The 19,495-nt window shown below is 45.9% G+C and overlaps 1 long non-coding RNA gene across 2 annotated transcripts in view; it reads right to left on the reverse strand.

Moving 5' to 3' along the window:
* The window catches only part of LOC139052607 (uncharacterized), a 270,776-nt gene that overhangs the window by 10,382 nt on the left and 240,899 nt on the right, over positions 1-19,495 (reverse strand). For both annotated transcript variants that reach the window (XR_011509983.1, XR_011509984.1), the window contains one exon: positions 13,200-13,387. This is a non-coding gene — a long non-coding RNA (uncharacterized lncRNA). The remainder of the gene's footprint in view (positions 1-13,199; positions 13,388-19,495) is intronic.

The raw sequence follows: 19,495 nt of genomic DNA on the forward strand, positions 1-19,495 counted from the left end.
CTCGCAAATGGCAAGTCCCTTAACGGACGCCCTCCGAAAGGGAGCACCGAGTAGCGTGCATTGGGATAAGGACAAAGAGAACGCTTTCCAAAGTTTGAAAACGCCATTGCTTTCTCGTCCTGTGCTTCGGGCGTCAGACTACACAAAGGAATTCATAGTTCAATGCGACACAAGCGACAGAGGTATGGACGTGATACTTACTCAGGTCGGTGACGATAACGAGGAGCATCCTATCCTCTATGCCAGCCGTAAACTAAATGTAAGAGAGGAAGCCTGCAACACTTCAGAGAAGGAATGCCCTCGTTTAGTTTGGGCCACCCAGAAGTTGTCGTGTTACTTGTAAGGAGCGAAGGTCATCTTCGAGACCGACCACTGTCCTCTGACGTGGCTCAGTCAAGTGTCACACAAAAATGGCGGCTTGCTCCGATGGAGCCTCACTCTCCAAGTGTACAACTTCTCCGTTAGATATAAGAAGGGAAAGTTGCATAGCAATGCGGATGGTTTGAGCAGGCTAATTTGAATTCAGCGTTTGAGGGTCCCGCCTAAATTTTAAGGTTACTAGTGTTCATTGTATTAAGCCAACAAGATCCCCTCTCATTTAGCAGGATTCCCTCCATGATTGCTGAATTTGTCAGCACGAAATTGCTTCAGAATTCAGCATAGCGAAATGAAGCATTTTTTGTTTGTGCACCTATAATTTTTGAAGCCTAGCGGGTCTACAGTGAGAGCCAATGTACGTCATCTCTGCGCAGAGCCTTGTTGTGGGGTTCATTTTGCAGTTGCCTGTCTTTGTTGGATGTTTTCTGGCGGTGACATCACACAAGTGGTCGCTGCGAGCGAAGGCATCAACCCCTGGCCACCAGCCGTTCTCTTCCTGCCCAGTGGTTATCTGCGCTAGACAGTCGAGATGGCCCGGGCCATTGAGGTGCCGTTAAGAACGGCCAGCTCCAGTGCAAGTTTGCCAGCCACTTACGCCAGCGGTGGCAACTTCATCATGGAATTCCGCCCCCAACCTATAGCCATGGCGTGACTAAGTCGAAGGTGTGTCGGGAACAATACGCTCATCCTCCGCTCTCCGTCGCTTCATCTAGGATACGTTCGACGAAGCAGGCTTTGTGTTGAAACCGCCACCGTTACGCTCTAGCCTCGTCGCCGTTGTGACTGAAGGAGTTCGACGAAGCAGGCTTTGTGCGCAACATGACAACACCGCTCCGTTCTGCTATGAGTGGGGAAGAGTTGCCGCGGGAACGCCGAAGAAGGCTCCTTCCCACGCGCCGACCAAGACACAAGAGATTGTGCTACCGGGCGCGCTACCCGCGCAGGCTCCGTGTTCTGCGAAGCCCCTCTGACGTCGGCCGCGGACCGTTGCACCTGTGTGTGTGTGTGTGTGTGTGTGTGTGTGTGTGCGTGAGTGTGTGTGTGTGTGCGTGAGTGTGTGTGTGTGAGTGTGTGTGTGTGTGTGTGTAACCCGTCCCAGGGAGAGGCGGCCTGTTTACAATACCTGGACGAACGTTTTCCGTCCCATTGGAATCAAGGGGGGACCGAATGCGGATAAGCAGCTGTTGTGCGGATGCTCTACTCACTTTCTTAAGCGGTCATGTTAGACTCAGACAATCTCTCAAGCAATAGTGTTAGACTGACGCACTTTCTCTGGCAGTCATGCTAGACTGATGAACTGCATGCAAATACTGTAAATAAACCCTTATTCCTCGTTCTCGATGGGAAGTTTTCTCCATTTTCGTTGTTCCTCTTTTCCTTTCATTTTCTTCTTTTTTTTTCTCGCTCCTTGCTGTCTGCTGCCTTTTGGACCTTCTGGTTATTAGGACCAGTCAAGTTGCTTCTGTAGCAACTTTTTTCCTAATGCCTTGGCACTTTGTACCACTTGTTTTTATGAATAAAGGTTAATAATTAGTTAAAAAGTAGTCCTTCCCTTTATCATCCTCCTCAGCGTGGATAAGTTGGATGACGGCATGGGCCAGCTACCTTAGAATTAATGCCGGACTCCAATCTTGACAACGGGTTACAAGCAATGGGACTGAGCCCCCAATCCTGACAAGCTGTTGCATGATGAGGCGAGACAAGTCCAACTGACATTTTCCTCCATCGAGAACGAGAAGCTTAGCTAAAGTGCTTTTTCCTTTGCACGTGATCAACGCTTCCGACAACTCCTTATACGCCTGTTTCTTGCCGTCGTAGGCATACACCGTCAAAGGACAATCTTCCACGATGCTCAGGTCCGGAATTTCGCTTTTGAACTGCTATCGAAGCTCCACTTTCTACGAAAGCCTTGACGTCCCTCCCATTTGCTTGCACGGAAATGTACACAAGCTTGGCAGAGTCGATAACAAAGATGGTCTCTTGAAATGAGAAAGGGAGACCTCCCGATGTCAACTTGGTCACGTTTTTATACCGCAGTGTGTGATCTTCATTGGATGAAGTATTGTAGTCGTTAGAAGTACTCTCTTGATGCAGCTTCGGGCATAAATATTTCATATTTGTAAGTGAGACATCAACAGTATGTGGCGTTCAAAGTTGGACCTCATGCTTCCTGCTCTCGAGCAATCCTAATATATTAAGACGTACGAGTGACGAGTACGATAACGGGGAGTCAGCAATATGTAGCAGCCTTCTCTTCTCAAAAAGTATTCTGCCAGAGTGCCGGAAATCTATTTGAAGACTATAGCCCTGTATCAGCTTCGGAGCTGATTCTCGTAGAAAGACGTCGAAGAAATCTCCACTCGGCACACGACCGGTGCGCTCTTTGGGTGATCATCAAGTCGTGACAAGTTTTTGCTATGCCTCGTAGGTAATAGCGCATGTTGATAACCTTGTCAAGGTCTTTTCGTGAAATATTTTGGTCGCACGCGCACTGATGAAAACTCAGCCATGCTTGAGCGTTTGCAGGTGACGAACCGTCATTAACATCCGGTTTTGCCGTTTCCCACGATGGGGTTCGAGGTTGCTGGAGGGCGTTTTTCATCACTACCTCTATTATTAGTTGCTGGTGTTCACTGTTTCTCTGCTCGAGTTCCATTATATGATGAAATGTCTTGCGCACTGCCATATATTCAGCCTTGTTCACTCATGCTCTTCGTACACGGTTAGGTTGTACCACCAATTGCAAAATTTCATTCGTGAGCGTTTTGCGCAAGGGATCAGTGCTCACCCACAACAGCTAACCATCCTACGTGAAAAAGGCTTGCCGCGCTCGCGTGAGTGTGGACGTTCGCGCAGATTTCTATAGCAATTACTCTTGCTAAGTTAAAAGCAAACACAAGGGTTCGTTCAACCAGGAACAAAGAAATGTGGACTGTACCAACCCCTAGAACTTATGATGAACAATCTTTGTCCTACAAGCTACCTTCCCTCCTAAGCTTATTAAACCATGAAGACTGATCCCTCATGTAATCAAAACTGTCTCAATAAACGTTTCCCTCAGTCCGATTATTTTCAGGAATAGTACATCCTTTCGAATTTTTTTACCTTCACTTGTCGATCGCTAGATTTCATGTTCGTGCCATTTCAAGCCTATACAAATGGGTTGTATTGCGTTGCGCTTTGTTACGAAATTTTGTGTTACTCGTCGTTAGGTAACATTCGTTCATTTATTTGAGCTCTTTGTGCATCACTGACCATCATCTTGCTGTTTTGCCAACTGTAAAAGGGTCGGCACCTCTTCAAGCTGCTCAAGCTTTTAGTCCCGTACTGCTCCTATTCCAAGGAAATGAAGTTTGATTTATTGATTGATTGATCCAACCGCATGGTCCTCGGTGAAACGAAGTGGATCATATGCACAACACCGGTTCGAATCCTTCTATTGACTGCGCCAACTTTGCAATAAAACTGAGATATGTCAATATGACAAGGTAGTCATCCTTGTTTATTGTCAGTTCTTCCTCTTCTCCCATCCCAAGCTTTCCTGTTCTGTTTCCATGAGGCGGCAGCCTGAGACATTCTTCGCTGTCAGCGCAACAGTATAAGAGGGCGTACAAGGTCACATCTAAAGGCGAAAATATATCCAGGGGAAATACAGTATGCTCCTCTCAAGAAAAAAAAAGTAATGACTAACGAGCGGTCTTGTTGAGCGAGGCTGCATACCGATAAAGTCACCAAAAACCAGACCATGCTCCTATACCGATGATTAGCGGAAATGTACATCGACAGGATGTCAACTAACGTGTAATTGATAATTACTTGATGTCATTGCGTGTTTCTGTTGTGTCTAGCACAAGCAAGTACTGTAAGAGATGACACTGGAGAAGGAGCGGTGAGCGAAGTCCGCGAGAAGTACTTGAGGATAGTCACATTCCCGTCAAAGCCGTATTGAAGAAAGCTTGTGACCTCAGTTGCTCAGGTCACCAGAAATGCTTGAGTGGTAGCATACCATTGGGCGTATTTGGTAACCACAGCCATAGAGAAACACTTTGCAGAAATAAACAGAAGAAAGGAAGCCGGCGAGTTGGACGGCCTTTTCTAGCTCTGGTATAGCTTGAAGCATAATTGTGGCGAAGTATGACGCACAAAATAACATATGCCAAGCCAAATGAATCAACGTGCTCATACTTGTGCTGCACGCCATGGTGGCCTGCCACCATGACATCAATGGGTGTCGGCGATGACTGTTTACATCGAGCGCTTGACATTGTAAACAAGCATATCAGTGACGTCCGAGGGACGTTTCTACGGCACAAGAGCAAATCCCCCCCCCCCGCCAATAGCCACACAAATATAAGCTTGCGAGTAAGGGCATCATCAGAGCGAGTACTACGGTGCTTGTTGATCTTGTTCAGTATTACGTCAGCGTTTCATTCAGCGTTTATTTCTCAGAAAATGCGTTCATGTTACGTTTATTTGCATTCCAATGGCGGGCGTAATGAAGCAAAAAGTGAAAGCATTTCATTAGAGTACTCTGAGAACTCTGTGTAGATTACGCATGACAATGATAGCAAGAACACAACATTATTAGAGAGCATTATCATTTTTACAAAATGCAATGTATTAAAAAGGAAGTACCTCCACAGTGAAGCTGTGGAGGGGCAAATATTTACCAAGCTAACAAAGAGTCTTGAAGGTCTTCAGCAAACTGAATAGACCATTCCCGCCTTGGCAACAGGATAAGGTCTCTACTGAAGGCAGAAAGACTGGTGGGCAAGTCGGCCGTTTGGCTCTCGCAGCTTACAAATCCCCCAAAGGACGGCTAGACGCTAAGACAACACGCCACTATAGGCCGACAAATAAAGACAACTTTATTAAAGTGAAGATTTCTTTGCTTCTTCCTTCGACTTTTCCATCGATGCTGTTGATTTCTTCCGCGCCGTGTCGAATATACATGGAAGGACTGTGGAAAAGCAGAAAGCCGGCGCAAGAACTCGTTTGGACCTTTCTACCGCGTTACATGTGAATAGTGCCCTCTGGAACGCCCTGGGCATTGTCACAGTAGCGTCTTGACAGCTGCAGAAGCTGCAGCGCTTACCCTTTTCCTAATATGCAAGACCTCAAAAGAGGTAGACAAATGGTAGAGAGGGGGCAGTTGACAAGAGGCGGAGAATGGGTAGAACCAGGGTACTCGGGTACTCGCGAAACGAGTGAATAACTCCCATGCCATTTTTCGCTTGCAGTTCTTATACAAGAGGGAAGTACGGGACAAGGAACTGACGACCCGTGAGAAGATAAAGAAACGCTACTACTATAGACACGACAGCCGTTGAGGGCAAACTGAAGGCAGGATACTGCACATTTCTGCTATTTCTAAAACATAAACACTTTGCAAATTGGTCAAGTCGACAACTGACGCCGGGCGTGCAGACGCAAAGCCGCAATTAATTACCGTAGGGTATAGGTGACGCTACTGGCGTGGTAGCATGTTAAATTAACAATTTTTGAACCTGCCGTGGTAGCTTACGGCTATGGCATTGCACGAGGTAGCAAATTCGATCTCCGCCGCGAGGAGGCGTATATATACGGGAGCGACGTACGAAAACGGTCGTGCACTTTGATTTAGGGGCACGTTAAAGAAGTATAAAAGTTTATCCGAGTACACCACTACGGCGTGCCTCATAATGCGACAGGGTTTTGGCACGTAGAGGGCCATAATTCCGCCAGCACGTCCACCTCGATGCAATGCGCCATGTGAAGGAATAGCAATGCTGAAACCTCTCACAGGTCACAAACAATGGCGCATAACAATGCCTCAAACAAACACGCCTGCTGTATGTTGCGTACTACGCAGACAAAGAGTAGTAGTGCACTCAAGGTAACATTTGCCATCAACTCACCCCTTTGGTATTGCACTATACGCTGAAGAAATGATACATTCACAGTTAGCATTACCGTTAATTAAAACGACTCAAAACAAACAGCACAGAAAGCTTGGCTTAGGTCGATTCGCACAGTCCGAGGGATCCGCATAATTTTCTAGACTCTGAATTTATATGCCTAAGAGTGGCACTCATTAATGCAATAGTTTCATTCGTCGTGAGCAAAAGCGGCTCTTGTGTCCACGGTAGAGTTGAATTAATCGGCTTGAATAGCTTGGCCAAGTGGCCACGATGTGCTTTCAGCGTCTATTAACTTTCCTCTAAAATATGAACAGAGGCCGACAAAAAGGTTGAACGTCTCAAAATCTCAGGAATATGCTAGCTTAAATGGAAAAGATGACCCAAAAATAAGAAACCATAGCATCGACAAGATGGCCAAATTTTGGCACCAATTAATTGGATGTTGCAGCAGTTAAGCTGAAACATAGTGGTGCGAAATAAGGCGAGAATGTCGGCAAGTGTTGCAGGGAGGCCATGTACGTGAGTCCTATGTCCGAAGCCAGCGCCCAGCAGCTGTCAGGTGACTGCCTGTATAAACCAGATGCCTGGTCGTCAGTCGTTACAGGGTGATTCGGGTCTGAAATATAGGACGCGGGCTCCATTCCAATAAATACATTGACTCTACGGTTTCATTCTTCAACTGTTGGTGCCGATTCTCGGGCAATGAGTATGAGAAAAAATTGCCTCACGTGCCGACTGTCACCATCCTCCAACTGCCAGCATTCCTTACCCGCCGTAGTTGCTTACTTTTTATTGGGTTTGGCTGCTTATACCGAGAGCGTGGGAATAAATTACCGCCCCAGCAGCCGTATTTACATGGGTGTGAAATGCGAAACCACCAGTGTACTTAGGGTTAGGCGCACGTTAAGGAACCCCAAGTGGTCAAAGTTTTTCCGGAACCGCTCACTGCGGTGTGCTTCATGATGAGATCTTGGTTTTGGCAGGTATAACCCCATAATTTACTATGTACCATTCGGTAGGGATGTCCTTGGCAGACGCAGAACCCTGAATATAAGTGCCAGGAGTTGTGCGCGAGGTATTTGAGCATGCGGGTAGCCTTTACGGCATTCGACATCTGCTGGTCTACATTGCAGCTAAATAATAAAGGCCAAATGACAACATGATAGACAATATGGAGAACAGACATATCCCGCATATATTGCGCCACAACTATTTTAAATTTTGGTCTTCCTTACCGCACATGGATAACCCTGACCGCAGAATACTTTGGGATCTAAATGCAAGTACTGTATATGTCGTACACAAGGGTGTACCTTGCCCGGTCACCAGTAAATGTGACGTAATATTGTGAGCAGCGCCGGCCAGAGCACGCTAACGGACAACACAGACACAGTTTGTTAAAATAATGTGTCGTGACCCTTTCAGTCAGGGTGCAAAACTTCACTTCAAATCTTCAAATCTCACTTCCCCCTGCGCATGCTGAATTCTGTTGATTCTGTGCTTTGAGATAGCGGTGGATTATATGCTGACAGAAAGAATAAAGACACTTGGTTGTTAGTCAGCGATGGTATCTGTGTCCCTATCCTCGTCCTGCTGTTTAGCGCTGTTTTGCTGCTCGTAATCATGAGCCAACCAGCCCAAACGCGAACTCTTCTCACTTCTCTCGTCGTAATAGGGAGGCCATGCTTAAGTGGTTTGACCCATTGATTAAGGGTGCATGAGCCATTCCTTGTCTTACGTGACGGGGAGATTTAATTATGGAGCTGCTACACGGATGTACATACGTACCTATAATCGTCACGATGACTCCAGATCAGGAATTGTAAATAAATATGCCCGTGCCTTTCTTCAAAGTTCTATGTCACCACTGTGTCCTGGGCTAAACAGGTTCACTGATCTTCCACCTTCACGTTCACTGTGAGGCCGGGCTGGTTGCTATTCCATGCTAAAGTGACTAGTGCAAGAGTGTACACGGGACACTAAAAATGCGCTAAGCACAAGTGCTTGTCGTTGCCGCTTCTTTAGTGTCCCATGTCCACTCTTGCGCTAGTCACTTCACGTAGAGCAATTGCTCTTAGTTTTTCTTTTTCTCCTTGGTCGAGACGCTGGCTTGTTTAGCCCCCTAACTGTGACCCGAAAATCGTGCAAATGCATTTCTGCAAACACGTCTTTCTCATACTTTGCGAAGTTACGCAGTATTCTTAACGTCCATGCAAGGGCACCAGCTCTGAGTGCAGTTTTTGCTACTCTCGCTCGTTCCTAATAGTTATAGCTCTGTGGGTTGAAAGACCAGCGAGCGAGCGGAGACGCCACTGCGCATGAGGCGGCCAGCTTGTTTACAGACCGGGTCGCTCGCTCGCTGGTATCCTCTCCGGAGCGAAGCACGCGCAGCAGAACAGCGTCCTTGCGAAACAAACATGGCGACCACCCGCCTGAACAGTCGTATGTCGTCAGCGTCATCTTCAAGGTGGCACTGGCTCACGAGCAGCGAAAAAGCCTCCGAGGGGTTTAGTCAGTGAAGAGGACATCTGCATCCTGCAAAAGGTTTCATCAACGAAGCCGGTTGGGGAAAATCTTAAGTGGATCACCGCGATCAAGAACCTGGAGCACGCATACTCATGCTTTCATAGTAACTCGCACCCTGTTTGACAGGTGGCGCCGCAAAGTACTCTGCTCTAAAGCCCCCTTGATAATTAGAAAGTAGCAACACTCTCCTCCCGGCGGCGCTTTCTTCCTCGATTCTCCTCGCGTACCAGCCGAGCAGACTCCGCACGGCATGCTAATTCTCCTTTGCTTCCGAGAACGGGCTGCAGTATTCGATGAAGGAGCTTCATTTGGGGCCAGTCGCGTGGATCAAAGATGCTGAAAATTTGGAAAAGTAGTGATAACAGCACCGAGAATGCCAAAGGTAACGTTTATAAGAAAGTTGGTTTCTTTTTAAGGCCGTATGGATGGGACATACTTCTATAAAAGAAGCAATGTGGCGAGTTCTGCACTTGATATATTTTTTGCACCATACAAAGATTATTTACTTTGTGGGTCACTTGTAGTGTTGTTTGTGGCACATCCCTCTGTGCATGGCTTTTTTTCTTGCCTGTGCGCGTATATGCACCGCATGTATTATATTCAGTGTGCATTCATTTAATGAATAAGTCGCGAGTGGATGGTCGGTCCATGTATTTTGTTCTCTCATAGTGAAAGTAGCCTTTGCGATGCGGTCTCTAAGGTGGATACGACCGTTGCGCAATTTCAGTGCGAGCTAGCGTGCGCGTTCATGTGAACGCCGCCTCACATTGCCCGTATCCATTGCAAACCCAAATAATAATTTTCACCCACACACGTATGGTGGCGGTCCAATACAAAGCAAATTTAAGAGCTCAAAAATATTGGAAAAACATCACTTCATTTGTCTAAGTATGCGTGAGCATACTTAGGCCCCAGATTTCAGTTGGCCCACCCCCAAATTTCAAGTTGGCCCACTGCGAAACTTCAGCCGACCCACCCTACAATTTAGGTTGCCCCCTCTCCTCTTCTAAACTGAACCTGCCCCACACCTAAATTTAGGCTGGCTCACCCCTAAATTTCAAATTATACCAACTCCAAATTTCTAGTTGCCTCCCTCCTCCCAAAAGAAATGTTCTGTCGGGCCGCCCCTACTATGAGCTTCCCCAAGTTTAAGATGGCTCACCACCAATTTAAATTGACCCACCACAAGATTTCGAATTAACCCAACCACAACTAACTCTAAAAAAAACTCAGCCTGCCTAGCCCTACTGTAAGCTTCTCCATGCATATTCTAAAGTGTGTGGCAATGGGTACTCTCTTTCTAATTTTTTTAGGGGCGGGGGCTCATATTGTTTCTTATCGCTTATAAAGCTACCCATCAATTGAAAGGGCATGAAAATGCGGTCTGCATGCGGACGTGCCAAACGTTTGTTCTTCAGACGCTGGTTGGTCGCCATCCTTCTTTGAACTGTAAACGCGGAAGCGATGTCGCTTGCTGCTTATTTCATGCCCAAGTGTGATTCCCTGAATTTCCTGTGAATGCCTACATGTACCTAAACATTTAATATTAGGAGGTGATGTCGAAGTAAACCCCCGGTCCCTCAGCACGGTCGTAGTACACTTAGTAGTGATGTACGGTATTTCTTAAAACGCTAACCAAAAAAAGAAATTTATTAGGCGATATCTACAGAAAGAATTCAACAATATTTTTACGCACACGAAGGATTAAGAAGTGTAGACTATTTACGAAGTATATTTACAAAGGTTAACTGCAGCACTGGCCAGTTCAGCAGACAGCTCGAGTGCCAGAGACCGTTCGTCGTCTTCATCGAGGCACCCGCGTGCATCGTCCACAAGAAACACGCAATATGCATGCATCATTATCCCCGACGGCAGAAGCACCGTCGTCGTGCGTCTAAATATCCGTGATAACAGGACACTAGTATGGTTTGAGGAGCGCGACATGGACACCATCACTGGAATTCGGGGGAGATGAGGCACTGGTACTGACTGAAGCGATTTCGTACGCAACTGGAGTCACAGCACGCAGCACTCGATATGGGCCTGTGTACCGAAACAGTTTTTTCTGATAGGCCAAAGTGACGAGTCCGCGACCACAGGAGTACCAGCGACCCAGGCGAAAAGTGGACGTATCTGTGCTGGTGATCGTACAAACGGCGCTGCTTCTCTTGCGAGGTCAGGAGGCGAGCTCGGGCTATTTCGCGAGCTTGGGGTGCCGAGGTTACGGCGTCAAGTGCATACAAGCTGCTCTCTGCTGCGGTGGATGGAAAGGATGCGTGCAGTGGCAATGTGGGTTCTCGGCCGAACAGGAAGAACGGGGAATAACAGCAGTGTCGTGAGGTGAAGGATTATATGCAAAAGTAATATATGGTAGGGCAAGGTCCCAATCAGTATGGTCGGACGAGACATACATTGCAAGCACGTCTGTTGGGGTACAATTAAGGCGCTCTGTGAGACCATCAGGCTTCGGATGGTAAGACGTAGTCAGCTTGTGCTTGGTTGAGCAGGACTGCAGGATGTCGGGGATGACTTTCGAAAGAAATGTCCGACCATGGTCAGTGAGCAGTTGGTGTGGAGCGCCAGGCTGAAGAATGACGTCTCATAAAAGAAAATCGGCGATATCTCTGGCGCAGCTTGTAGGAAGAGCTCTGGTGATGGCGCAGCGTATGGCGTAATCTCTCGGCACAGCGACCCACTTGTTGCAAGACATGGATAGAAGGAAAGGGCCAAGTGAGTCCAAGCCAATATTAAAGAACGGCTCCGAAGGAATGCCGAGCGTTTGAAGGTACCCGCAAGATAGCGTCACAGGTGTTTTTTGGCACTGGCATTTCTCTCTCTCATAGGGCCCAAGAATCCTCACCCAAAATACACAATATGCAGTAAAAAAAGAAGAGACGGTGATGCTACCCGCATTTGTCAGAAGTTCCAAGAAACGCATACAAGCGCACCTGGTCTAAATAAGTGTGTGCAAACAAAACACATGCATGAAACGTAGATGGCAGAAAACGTTGGAATTATGTCGCGAATCCTCAAACTTGTGTACCAAACGACTAAATTCTGAGGAGCCAAAGCTCAGGTGGCAGCATAATTAAACACGGGTTTGCAAGAAAAATATCTCAGTGAAGTGCATGGGATAACTGCTTTCCAGCTAAATTTCAACGCCGTGTCCGAACCGTAAGACGAAGAAGACACGCTCTCGGAACCTGACGCCCTAGAAAAAAATCGGTAGCCTCTCACACGGCTCTAAAAAATCCCGCGCCGGTCCGCACGTGGTGGCACTCCCATAAAAAGTAATCCTGGCACCGCATCCGGCTTGCATCGCACAATTCGAACGGCATATTCTAAAGTTACACGCTAGAACACCGACAGAGAAGTCAGACGCGAAATGGGGTCGTTTGTCACCCTTTAGAGGAGGCCACCTGTTTAACTAGTAGCTTTAACCTCCAGTTATGAATGCATTCGCACCTATCCACTTGCAGCGCTCGAGGAGAGCGCCTGCGGGGATTCCAAGAAGGCGCACTGTCGCAGGTGGTTAGAGGCCCCTCGTCACTGTCAAGCGCTATCGATAACGTGGTGCCGGTGGTTTCTCAGCCCTCCGAGCTCTGCGGAAATTAGGAGTGCTAGCTGCGTGTTTCTTTCACCTGCATGCAAAATAACGCTCTGCGTTAGCGTCAATGACCACTAGTCAAGCGCGTTGGTGCATGCGTAGAAAGCTCGTCCATACAAAGCCCTCTGTCAACTTGTCCAACGGCCTTTCGGTTTGTTTTACTGCTGTTCAAGGCGTTGGCCTTACGACGCGTCTGCATATCTCCCATGATTTTCCCAAATGCTATCTTTCATCCGATAGGCAAAAAGATCTTCTCTGAGGATAGTGTACGCGTTGTGAATACTGGTGTACGTTCACACACCTGCACGAACGGGACTATTTAGGATGAAATGTGCAAAAAGCCGTGCAAAAAGCTATGCAGAGAAAGCTTACGCATTTGGCCGCTGCATCAAATTTCAGTGATTAGCGACTATCCTCGCCGCTATTGTTGTGCTTTCAGAGTGAATTTTCCGTTATTTAATTGAACCGTGCAGCGGGTTCCACACTCCCGGGAAAAAAATTTCGATTCCTCGCTTACAGGTGCGAAGGTGTGTCCTTATTTGCTGCGGCCACAACGTGGCCCTATAAGGGCAAAATAATCGGCAAAATTTACGCGCACGCATGGCATTTGTACTATACAACATTGCGTTACTTGTATGTCGTTCTATGTTTCTATGCAGCGCATACACTTTTTTGAGCAACTTATCCGATTCAGAACTTTTACATGGGTAGCAGAGGGTTACGACGCTCGTCTCGCGCTTGCGTGATCGGCATAGCATGTTTAACGTTTTGAATGTGGAAAAAATTACCTGGGAAGTAATTCCTGGGTAATACTTCTAGGTATTCCGCTCTGTCCCTTCGTATGTGCTCATCTCGTAGTCCAATAACATTAAGCAATACTTTTAATATGCCCTTTTCAGTAAAACCTTCGCGGAATAATTGAACCTCATATGCAACATATGAATAACCATATAGAGCGGCCAGGTTCTTGTCGTCACTGAGTGAAACAAAGGAAATGTTGAGTTAGAAAGTAAAAGAGAAAACATACGTATTGGTCAAATTTAGTCACACTTCAGACGTCTGCATTTCACTGGGGGTGCTGCAAGCAACATTGCGAAATTTCTTTACATGTTAAAACATTGCTGCTTTGTAACGCTGCACTCTAGGGCAGTTCAAATGGTTAGTGTTGAAACAAAAATACCACACATATTACAAAACAAAAATCACTACATAAATTCTGAGAATTTTCCACTAATGCGCCTGTACTCTTTGGTTCGTCTGTTACATGAACCGGCCATGGTAGCCTAATGGCTTTGGTGTTGTGCTTCCAAGCGCGAGGTCGTGCGATGAAAAAAAAATCGCGGACACGGCGGCCGCATTTCCATGGGGGCAAAATGCAAAAACACACTTGTGCTTAGATTTAGGTGCACGCTAGAGAATCTCAGATTACACCCGTCATTGTCGCAGCGACAATGACTAAGAGACCGACTTTGTTTACCATCGAGGTGCGTAACCATATTCCTTTGAATGCTAAGAAAAGTGGCAATCGATGCTTACTGCTGTTCCCGTGCCCACGGGTGTTTTTGAGCGTGTTGACTCAATGTTTCCACAGCTGTCTTCTTTTGCTATTGTCGGGAGATGTGGAAGTAAATCCAGGTCCTTCTCACACGCGTACCAAAATTATCGGCGGTGCTTCGAGCAGAAACACCTCGAGCGAGGAAAGCAGCAGTGCCGCTAACGTCATATTAACACAATCAGAGCAAAACATGGAAATACTTCGTATCTTGAAGGAATTACAGGCACAGTCAGTCGCGCTTTCAGCATGTAATGGAGATATAAAGAAAACGATGGAAGAACTACGGAGCGGACAGCAGAGTATTAATTCAGCTCTCGCAAATATGAATTCCAGGCTTACGACAGTTGAACACTCACTTGAAGCAATTGACAGAGTAAAGCAGGACCTCGAATGCACTGCTCTTGATATTCGCAAACAAAATCAACTGCTCCAGGCACGAATTCATGAATTAGAAGACCAGTGTCGCAGAAATAATTTAATTTTTCATGGTATCGCCGATAAGAATGCCCATGAAACATGGGATGAAACGGAACAAAAACATCTAAATGTCCTGTCAAAATACGTTGTCCCCGAACTCTCGCCGAATGACATACATAGGGCTCATCGATTAGGGCGGTATTCTGATTCTGGATGCCGTCCGGTGATTGTGAAGTTCAACAACTTCAAGACCAGAGAAAGAATTCTGAAGTGTAAAAAAGACATAAAAGAAGAAGACATTCAAGTGGCAGAAGATTACTCGTTTGCCACACGCCAAGCACGCAAAAAACTTATTGGCTTCGCCGAATTACTGCGCGGCTCCCCATCTTTTAAGCTAAAATACAATAAGTTGGTCGTAAACAACAGATCCTACATGTATGACCCTGTAAACGATAAAACATTTGAGATTACCTCAGAACGCACCAAGCCGGTGACCCCGCGTATGCCTTCGCCTTTCCCAGCTGCATCTAGCTCTTGTAAATCTGCCTAACAGTTACCGAGGGGCAGTGGCCGTTGTTTAAGCGTAGCTAAAACATCAGTTTTATTTACTAATATCCGAAGTGTCATCAAAAGACGCACTGAACTATCCTCTGCCATAAGTGCGTGTTCTGCTGACATCGTCCTCCTAACTGAAACTTGGCTGCACGAATACATACGAGATTCTGAGATATTCGATTCATCAAATCAGTTCCCCTTCTATCGTTGTGACAGGAACGATCGGCAAGGTGGCGGCGTACAAATAGCAGTCAGCAAAAAAATAGCGTCATATTCTCTTCACATAACGTCAAGCATTGAAATTATATGGGTATCTCTTCAACTAGGCTACCGCAGAATAATCCTAGGCGCATGCTACCGACCGCCTTATGGCTCTCCTACATTTGTTGCAGAGCTTCACGATACCATTAACGCCATAGTAACGCGTTACCCCTCGTCATCTATCTTTCTATTGGGTGAATTTAACTTTCCGGGCATCAATTGGTCCTCGGTGCAGCCATCCTCCTCTTCGGCGCTATGCAAGGAATTCACTAATTTATGTTCACTGTTCAATCTTACCCAAATTGTTACTCAGCCTACAAGAATTACTGAAGTTACAAGTACATTAGACCTCGCACTAACAACATGCCCAGAACTGTGTTCGGAAGTAACCTAAATGCCCCAGTTAAGTGACCATTCTTTGCTAAATTTTTCTGTAAACATTCCCATACAAAAATCTGCTAGTCACACTAAAATAATAAGCATGTATCATCGCGCCGACTTCAACGAAGTTAATAATGAACTAGGCTCTTTCCTGGCCACCTTTTTCGACCAATTCGACTCGTGATCGGTGAACGCAAACTGGCTCTTATTCAAGAACAAAATCTTAGATCTCACCAGCCGTTTCATACCCACTCGTGTAATATCTTATCACCTGCATGCGCCATGGTATAACGCGCATCTTAAGCGTTGTCTAACCGTAAAAAACGCTTCTTCCGTTCAGCTAAAGAATCGCGCACTGAACGTCATTGGTCCCGTTATCGGTCTGCAGCTTACACTTACAATTTTGCGGTCATGAACTCTAAAGAAAACTACCAGAATAACACTCTACCGGGTATGTTTTGCAAAATTTTGAAGCGTCATTTTGGAGAAAATTTTGGAGCGTCATTAACCCCTCTGAAACGTCTAGAATAACGAATTCAAGTGACGAACCTATATCCGATACCGCCTGTGCAAATGTACTGAACGATGTTTTTTCGAGCTTTCTTTCAAATGGTGAAACTACGGATCTCCCTCAACTGGATCATAGCAACTTCCTCCCAATTTACCCTGTAGTCATCCATCCTGATGGTATAGCTAAAATAATGGACAATCTTAAGATATTACTACAAAGTTCCTGAAAAGTACTAAAATGTATTCATCACTTGCCTTAACTAAAATATTTCAACAATTATTGGAACACTGTGAACTACCGGTCGATTGGGAGATAGGTAAGGTGGTTCCTGTACATAAATCTGGTAATAAAGACTCGCTTTTTACCTGCCGGCCCATGTCTATTACCAGCATCCCATGCAAAATCTTAGGGCACATACTCTTTTCACATATTGTCACTTTCCTTGAATCAAACTCGTTTTTATCATCCTTCTCAGCACGGTTTTTAGGAAGTCCTATTCATGCAAAACGCAGCTACTATTATTCACGCACAAACTTCACGCAATTTTAGACTTCCGCTGTATCGCCGACTGCATCTTTCTAGATTTCGCGAAGGCATTTGATAAGGTTTCCCCTCATCTTTTGTTACTAAAGCTGCACTTGGTAGGATTAGACACTGCCATTTTAAAATTGCTTGAAGTGTTCCTTACCCATCGTCAGCAATTTGTTTCCGTCAACAACGTTAACTCCACCGTTCACCCTGTTCTTTCCGGTGTGCCCCAAGGCACCGTCTTGGGGCCTCTGCTTTTTTCTTATATTTATCAATGACTTACCCAGTAACCTTTCTTCTTCTGTACATCTTTTCGCCGATGACTGCGTCCTTTTTCGGCAAATAACAAATGATAGTGATAAGCACATGATCCAGACTGACCTTAACGCTATCTCAACATGGTGCAAAACTTGGAATATGACTTTAAATGCTGAAAAGTGCAAACTTATGCGCATCTCTCGTGTTAATAGTGAATTGCCATATATACTGTTAATGGTGTGGTACTTGACCCTGTTACAAGATACAAGTACCTCGGAATTCATATTACGTCTAACCTTAGCTGGCATGCGCACATTGAGCACAACACTAACAAGGCTAATCGCATGCTCGGATATCTGAAACGCAACTTTTCACACAGCCCCAACTAACATCAAACTTATGCTTCATCAATCTGGGACCCTGGTGTTAAGAGTTTGATCGACCTACTGGAGATGTTACAACACAAATCAACGCGGTTTATTCTTTCTGACTTTCGGCGTACATCAAACGTAACCACTATGAAGACTACCCTGGGCCTAACTTCCCTTGCATCACGACGCAAAATTGCACGCCTGTGCCTTTTTCACAAAATATGTCATCATGAGTCCATTGGCTACGAGTTACTTCTTCGCCCTTCATATGTTTCACGCCACACAGATCACATACATAAGGTAGGCATTTCTACATGCAAAACTAAAACATTCTTTGATTCTTTTATTCCTCGCACGTCATATGACTGGAACCGCCTTCCTTCCTCAATTGCCACAATTCCTGACCCTATATTGTTTCGGACTGCTGTTACCGCTTGTATTGAATGATATATTGTGTTGATCACTTATTCTAACTTATCTATGTCTTGTTAATTGTTCTCTGCTGTTCCTTGTATTTTCAGTGTTATGTATTACCCACTCTCCCTCTGTAATGCTTTGCCCTGAGGGTAAAATAATTAAATAAATAAATAAAAAATTCAAAATGTATTCGGAGTTCCCTTACTACTCGTGTTTGTGGCTCGTAAAACACCATCATTTATTTCTCTCGGCCGTTAATTTGGTTTTGCTTACATGCGTTCTTTCTAGCTGATGCATGTCTACCCATCGTTATTCGGTGCCGAAAAATTCGGTGCCTTTGTAGGCAATTCTAGAAATTTTCAGCAGAACTTTTCTGTAGCATAACTTAATGTTCACCTTCGTGACACTGTTTCTCCGTCTCACTAACCTTCCGTTTCCTTGGTATCATTGAAAAACTCCTTAGGCCATTTTAAAGAAATCGTATTGACTGAGCTGTAACATCATCGCAGGTGCCTTTTTTTCTGCCCCACCAACGAATTATTTATTTATTTTTTTGCCCTTTTTTGTGACGACCTTAGCGTAGTTACATCACTAAGGCGTTCCTTTATCACACGCACCACTCAGTTAATCTAAGTTTTCTCACACTTCGCAAGCGTGAAACAGGCTTCTTTTGACAAACACTAGTAATGCTAGTAAGTAAGCTTTCAAGTGGGCCAAATGAGAATGGTTTTCTCTTATTTTTTTCACTTTCGCTTCTTTCCATGTTGATGTTAAAGCTAGCATTTGCGTATATTTATACTATAAAAAAGAGAAACTGTCTTAACTTCGCGAAATATGCTTTTTTTTCTAGATAAACATTGTAACACTTTCTGCGTTACGGACAGATTTTTCTGGGGTACTCACCGACAAGGCGAGAGGAAGAAGAGGACATACAATGCTTTGTCCGCATCGGCTGCCGCTTTTGGAAAGTTTATGACCGGATGTTTTCCTTATGGGTGCCCAGTTTCATCGCCGATGGATCCGTGAAGCTGTGAGCTCCAACTGGACACCAGACTGTCGCCAGTGAGTGCATTTTCCAAATTTTACGGCTCTTTTCACCGGACTGCGCAGCCGGTGGACAGCAAGAGTTCGGGGCGGGAAACTGCTCCCGGCTTTTTGGCCGCTCGGTGAGACCTCTTCTTGTGGAATACACTGTGCAAGGGGAGGAACTATCCCACGACGATTTTCTAGGGGATTCCGCCTGGCAATTAGCCGGCCAAAGACACCATTTGGCGACATCGGCGAAAGATAGGCCCGGCAATGGAGCCAGGTCTAGCGCGGTGCCCAGGCACCATGATCATGGCAGGACCAGAGCTGGTGTCAAGAGCCACATTATTCGTCGTGTAAGAATGCCGCCGCTTCCCTGAGAACACATTAAAATTGTGATTAGAGTGTCGGGTGGCCTGAATATATCCAAGATAGGCCCGACTCTGGTGGCTGATGCAAACAACGCCGTTGCTTGCATCGAGGATTCGCAGCGTGAAGTGGAGAGAGAGAGAGAGAGAAACAACTTTACTGGTGCATTATGAACTGAAACGCGTTAAGCGTCTGATGGGGTGGCTCCCTCTTCGCGGGCTCCATATGCTTCCAGAGCCGCCTGGCCCCTGTGGATCAGTCGGAGCTGGTCTTCCAGGGCGGGGCTGGACAGCATGATCTCCCATCGCTCGGAAAGAGTGGGGATAGCAGGGGGGTTAGTCATGGGTATAGGTGGGGGGTGGTCTATGGAAAAATTGCACTCTCCTATGACGTGCCGAAGGGTGCCTAATGCATTGCAGTGAGGACATGTGTTCT

The sequence above is a fragment of the Dermacentor albipictus genome, unplaced genomic scaffold (genome assembly GCF_038994185.2).
Source record: "Dermacentor albipictus isolate Rhodes 1998 colony unplaced genomic scaffold, USDA_Dalb.pri_finalv2 scaffold_27, whole genome shotgun sequence".
Taxonomy (NCBI): Eukaryota; Metazoa; Arthropoda; class Arachnida; order Ixodida; family Ixodidae; genus Dermacentor; species Dermacentor albipictus.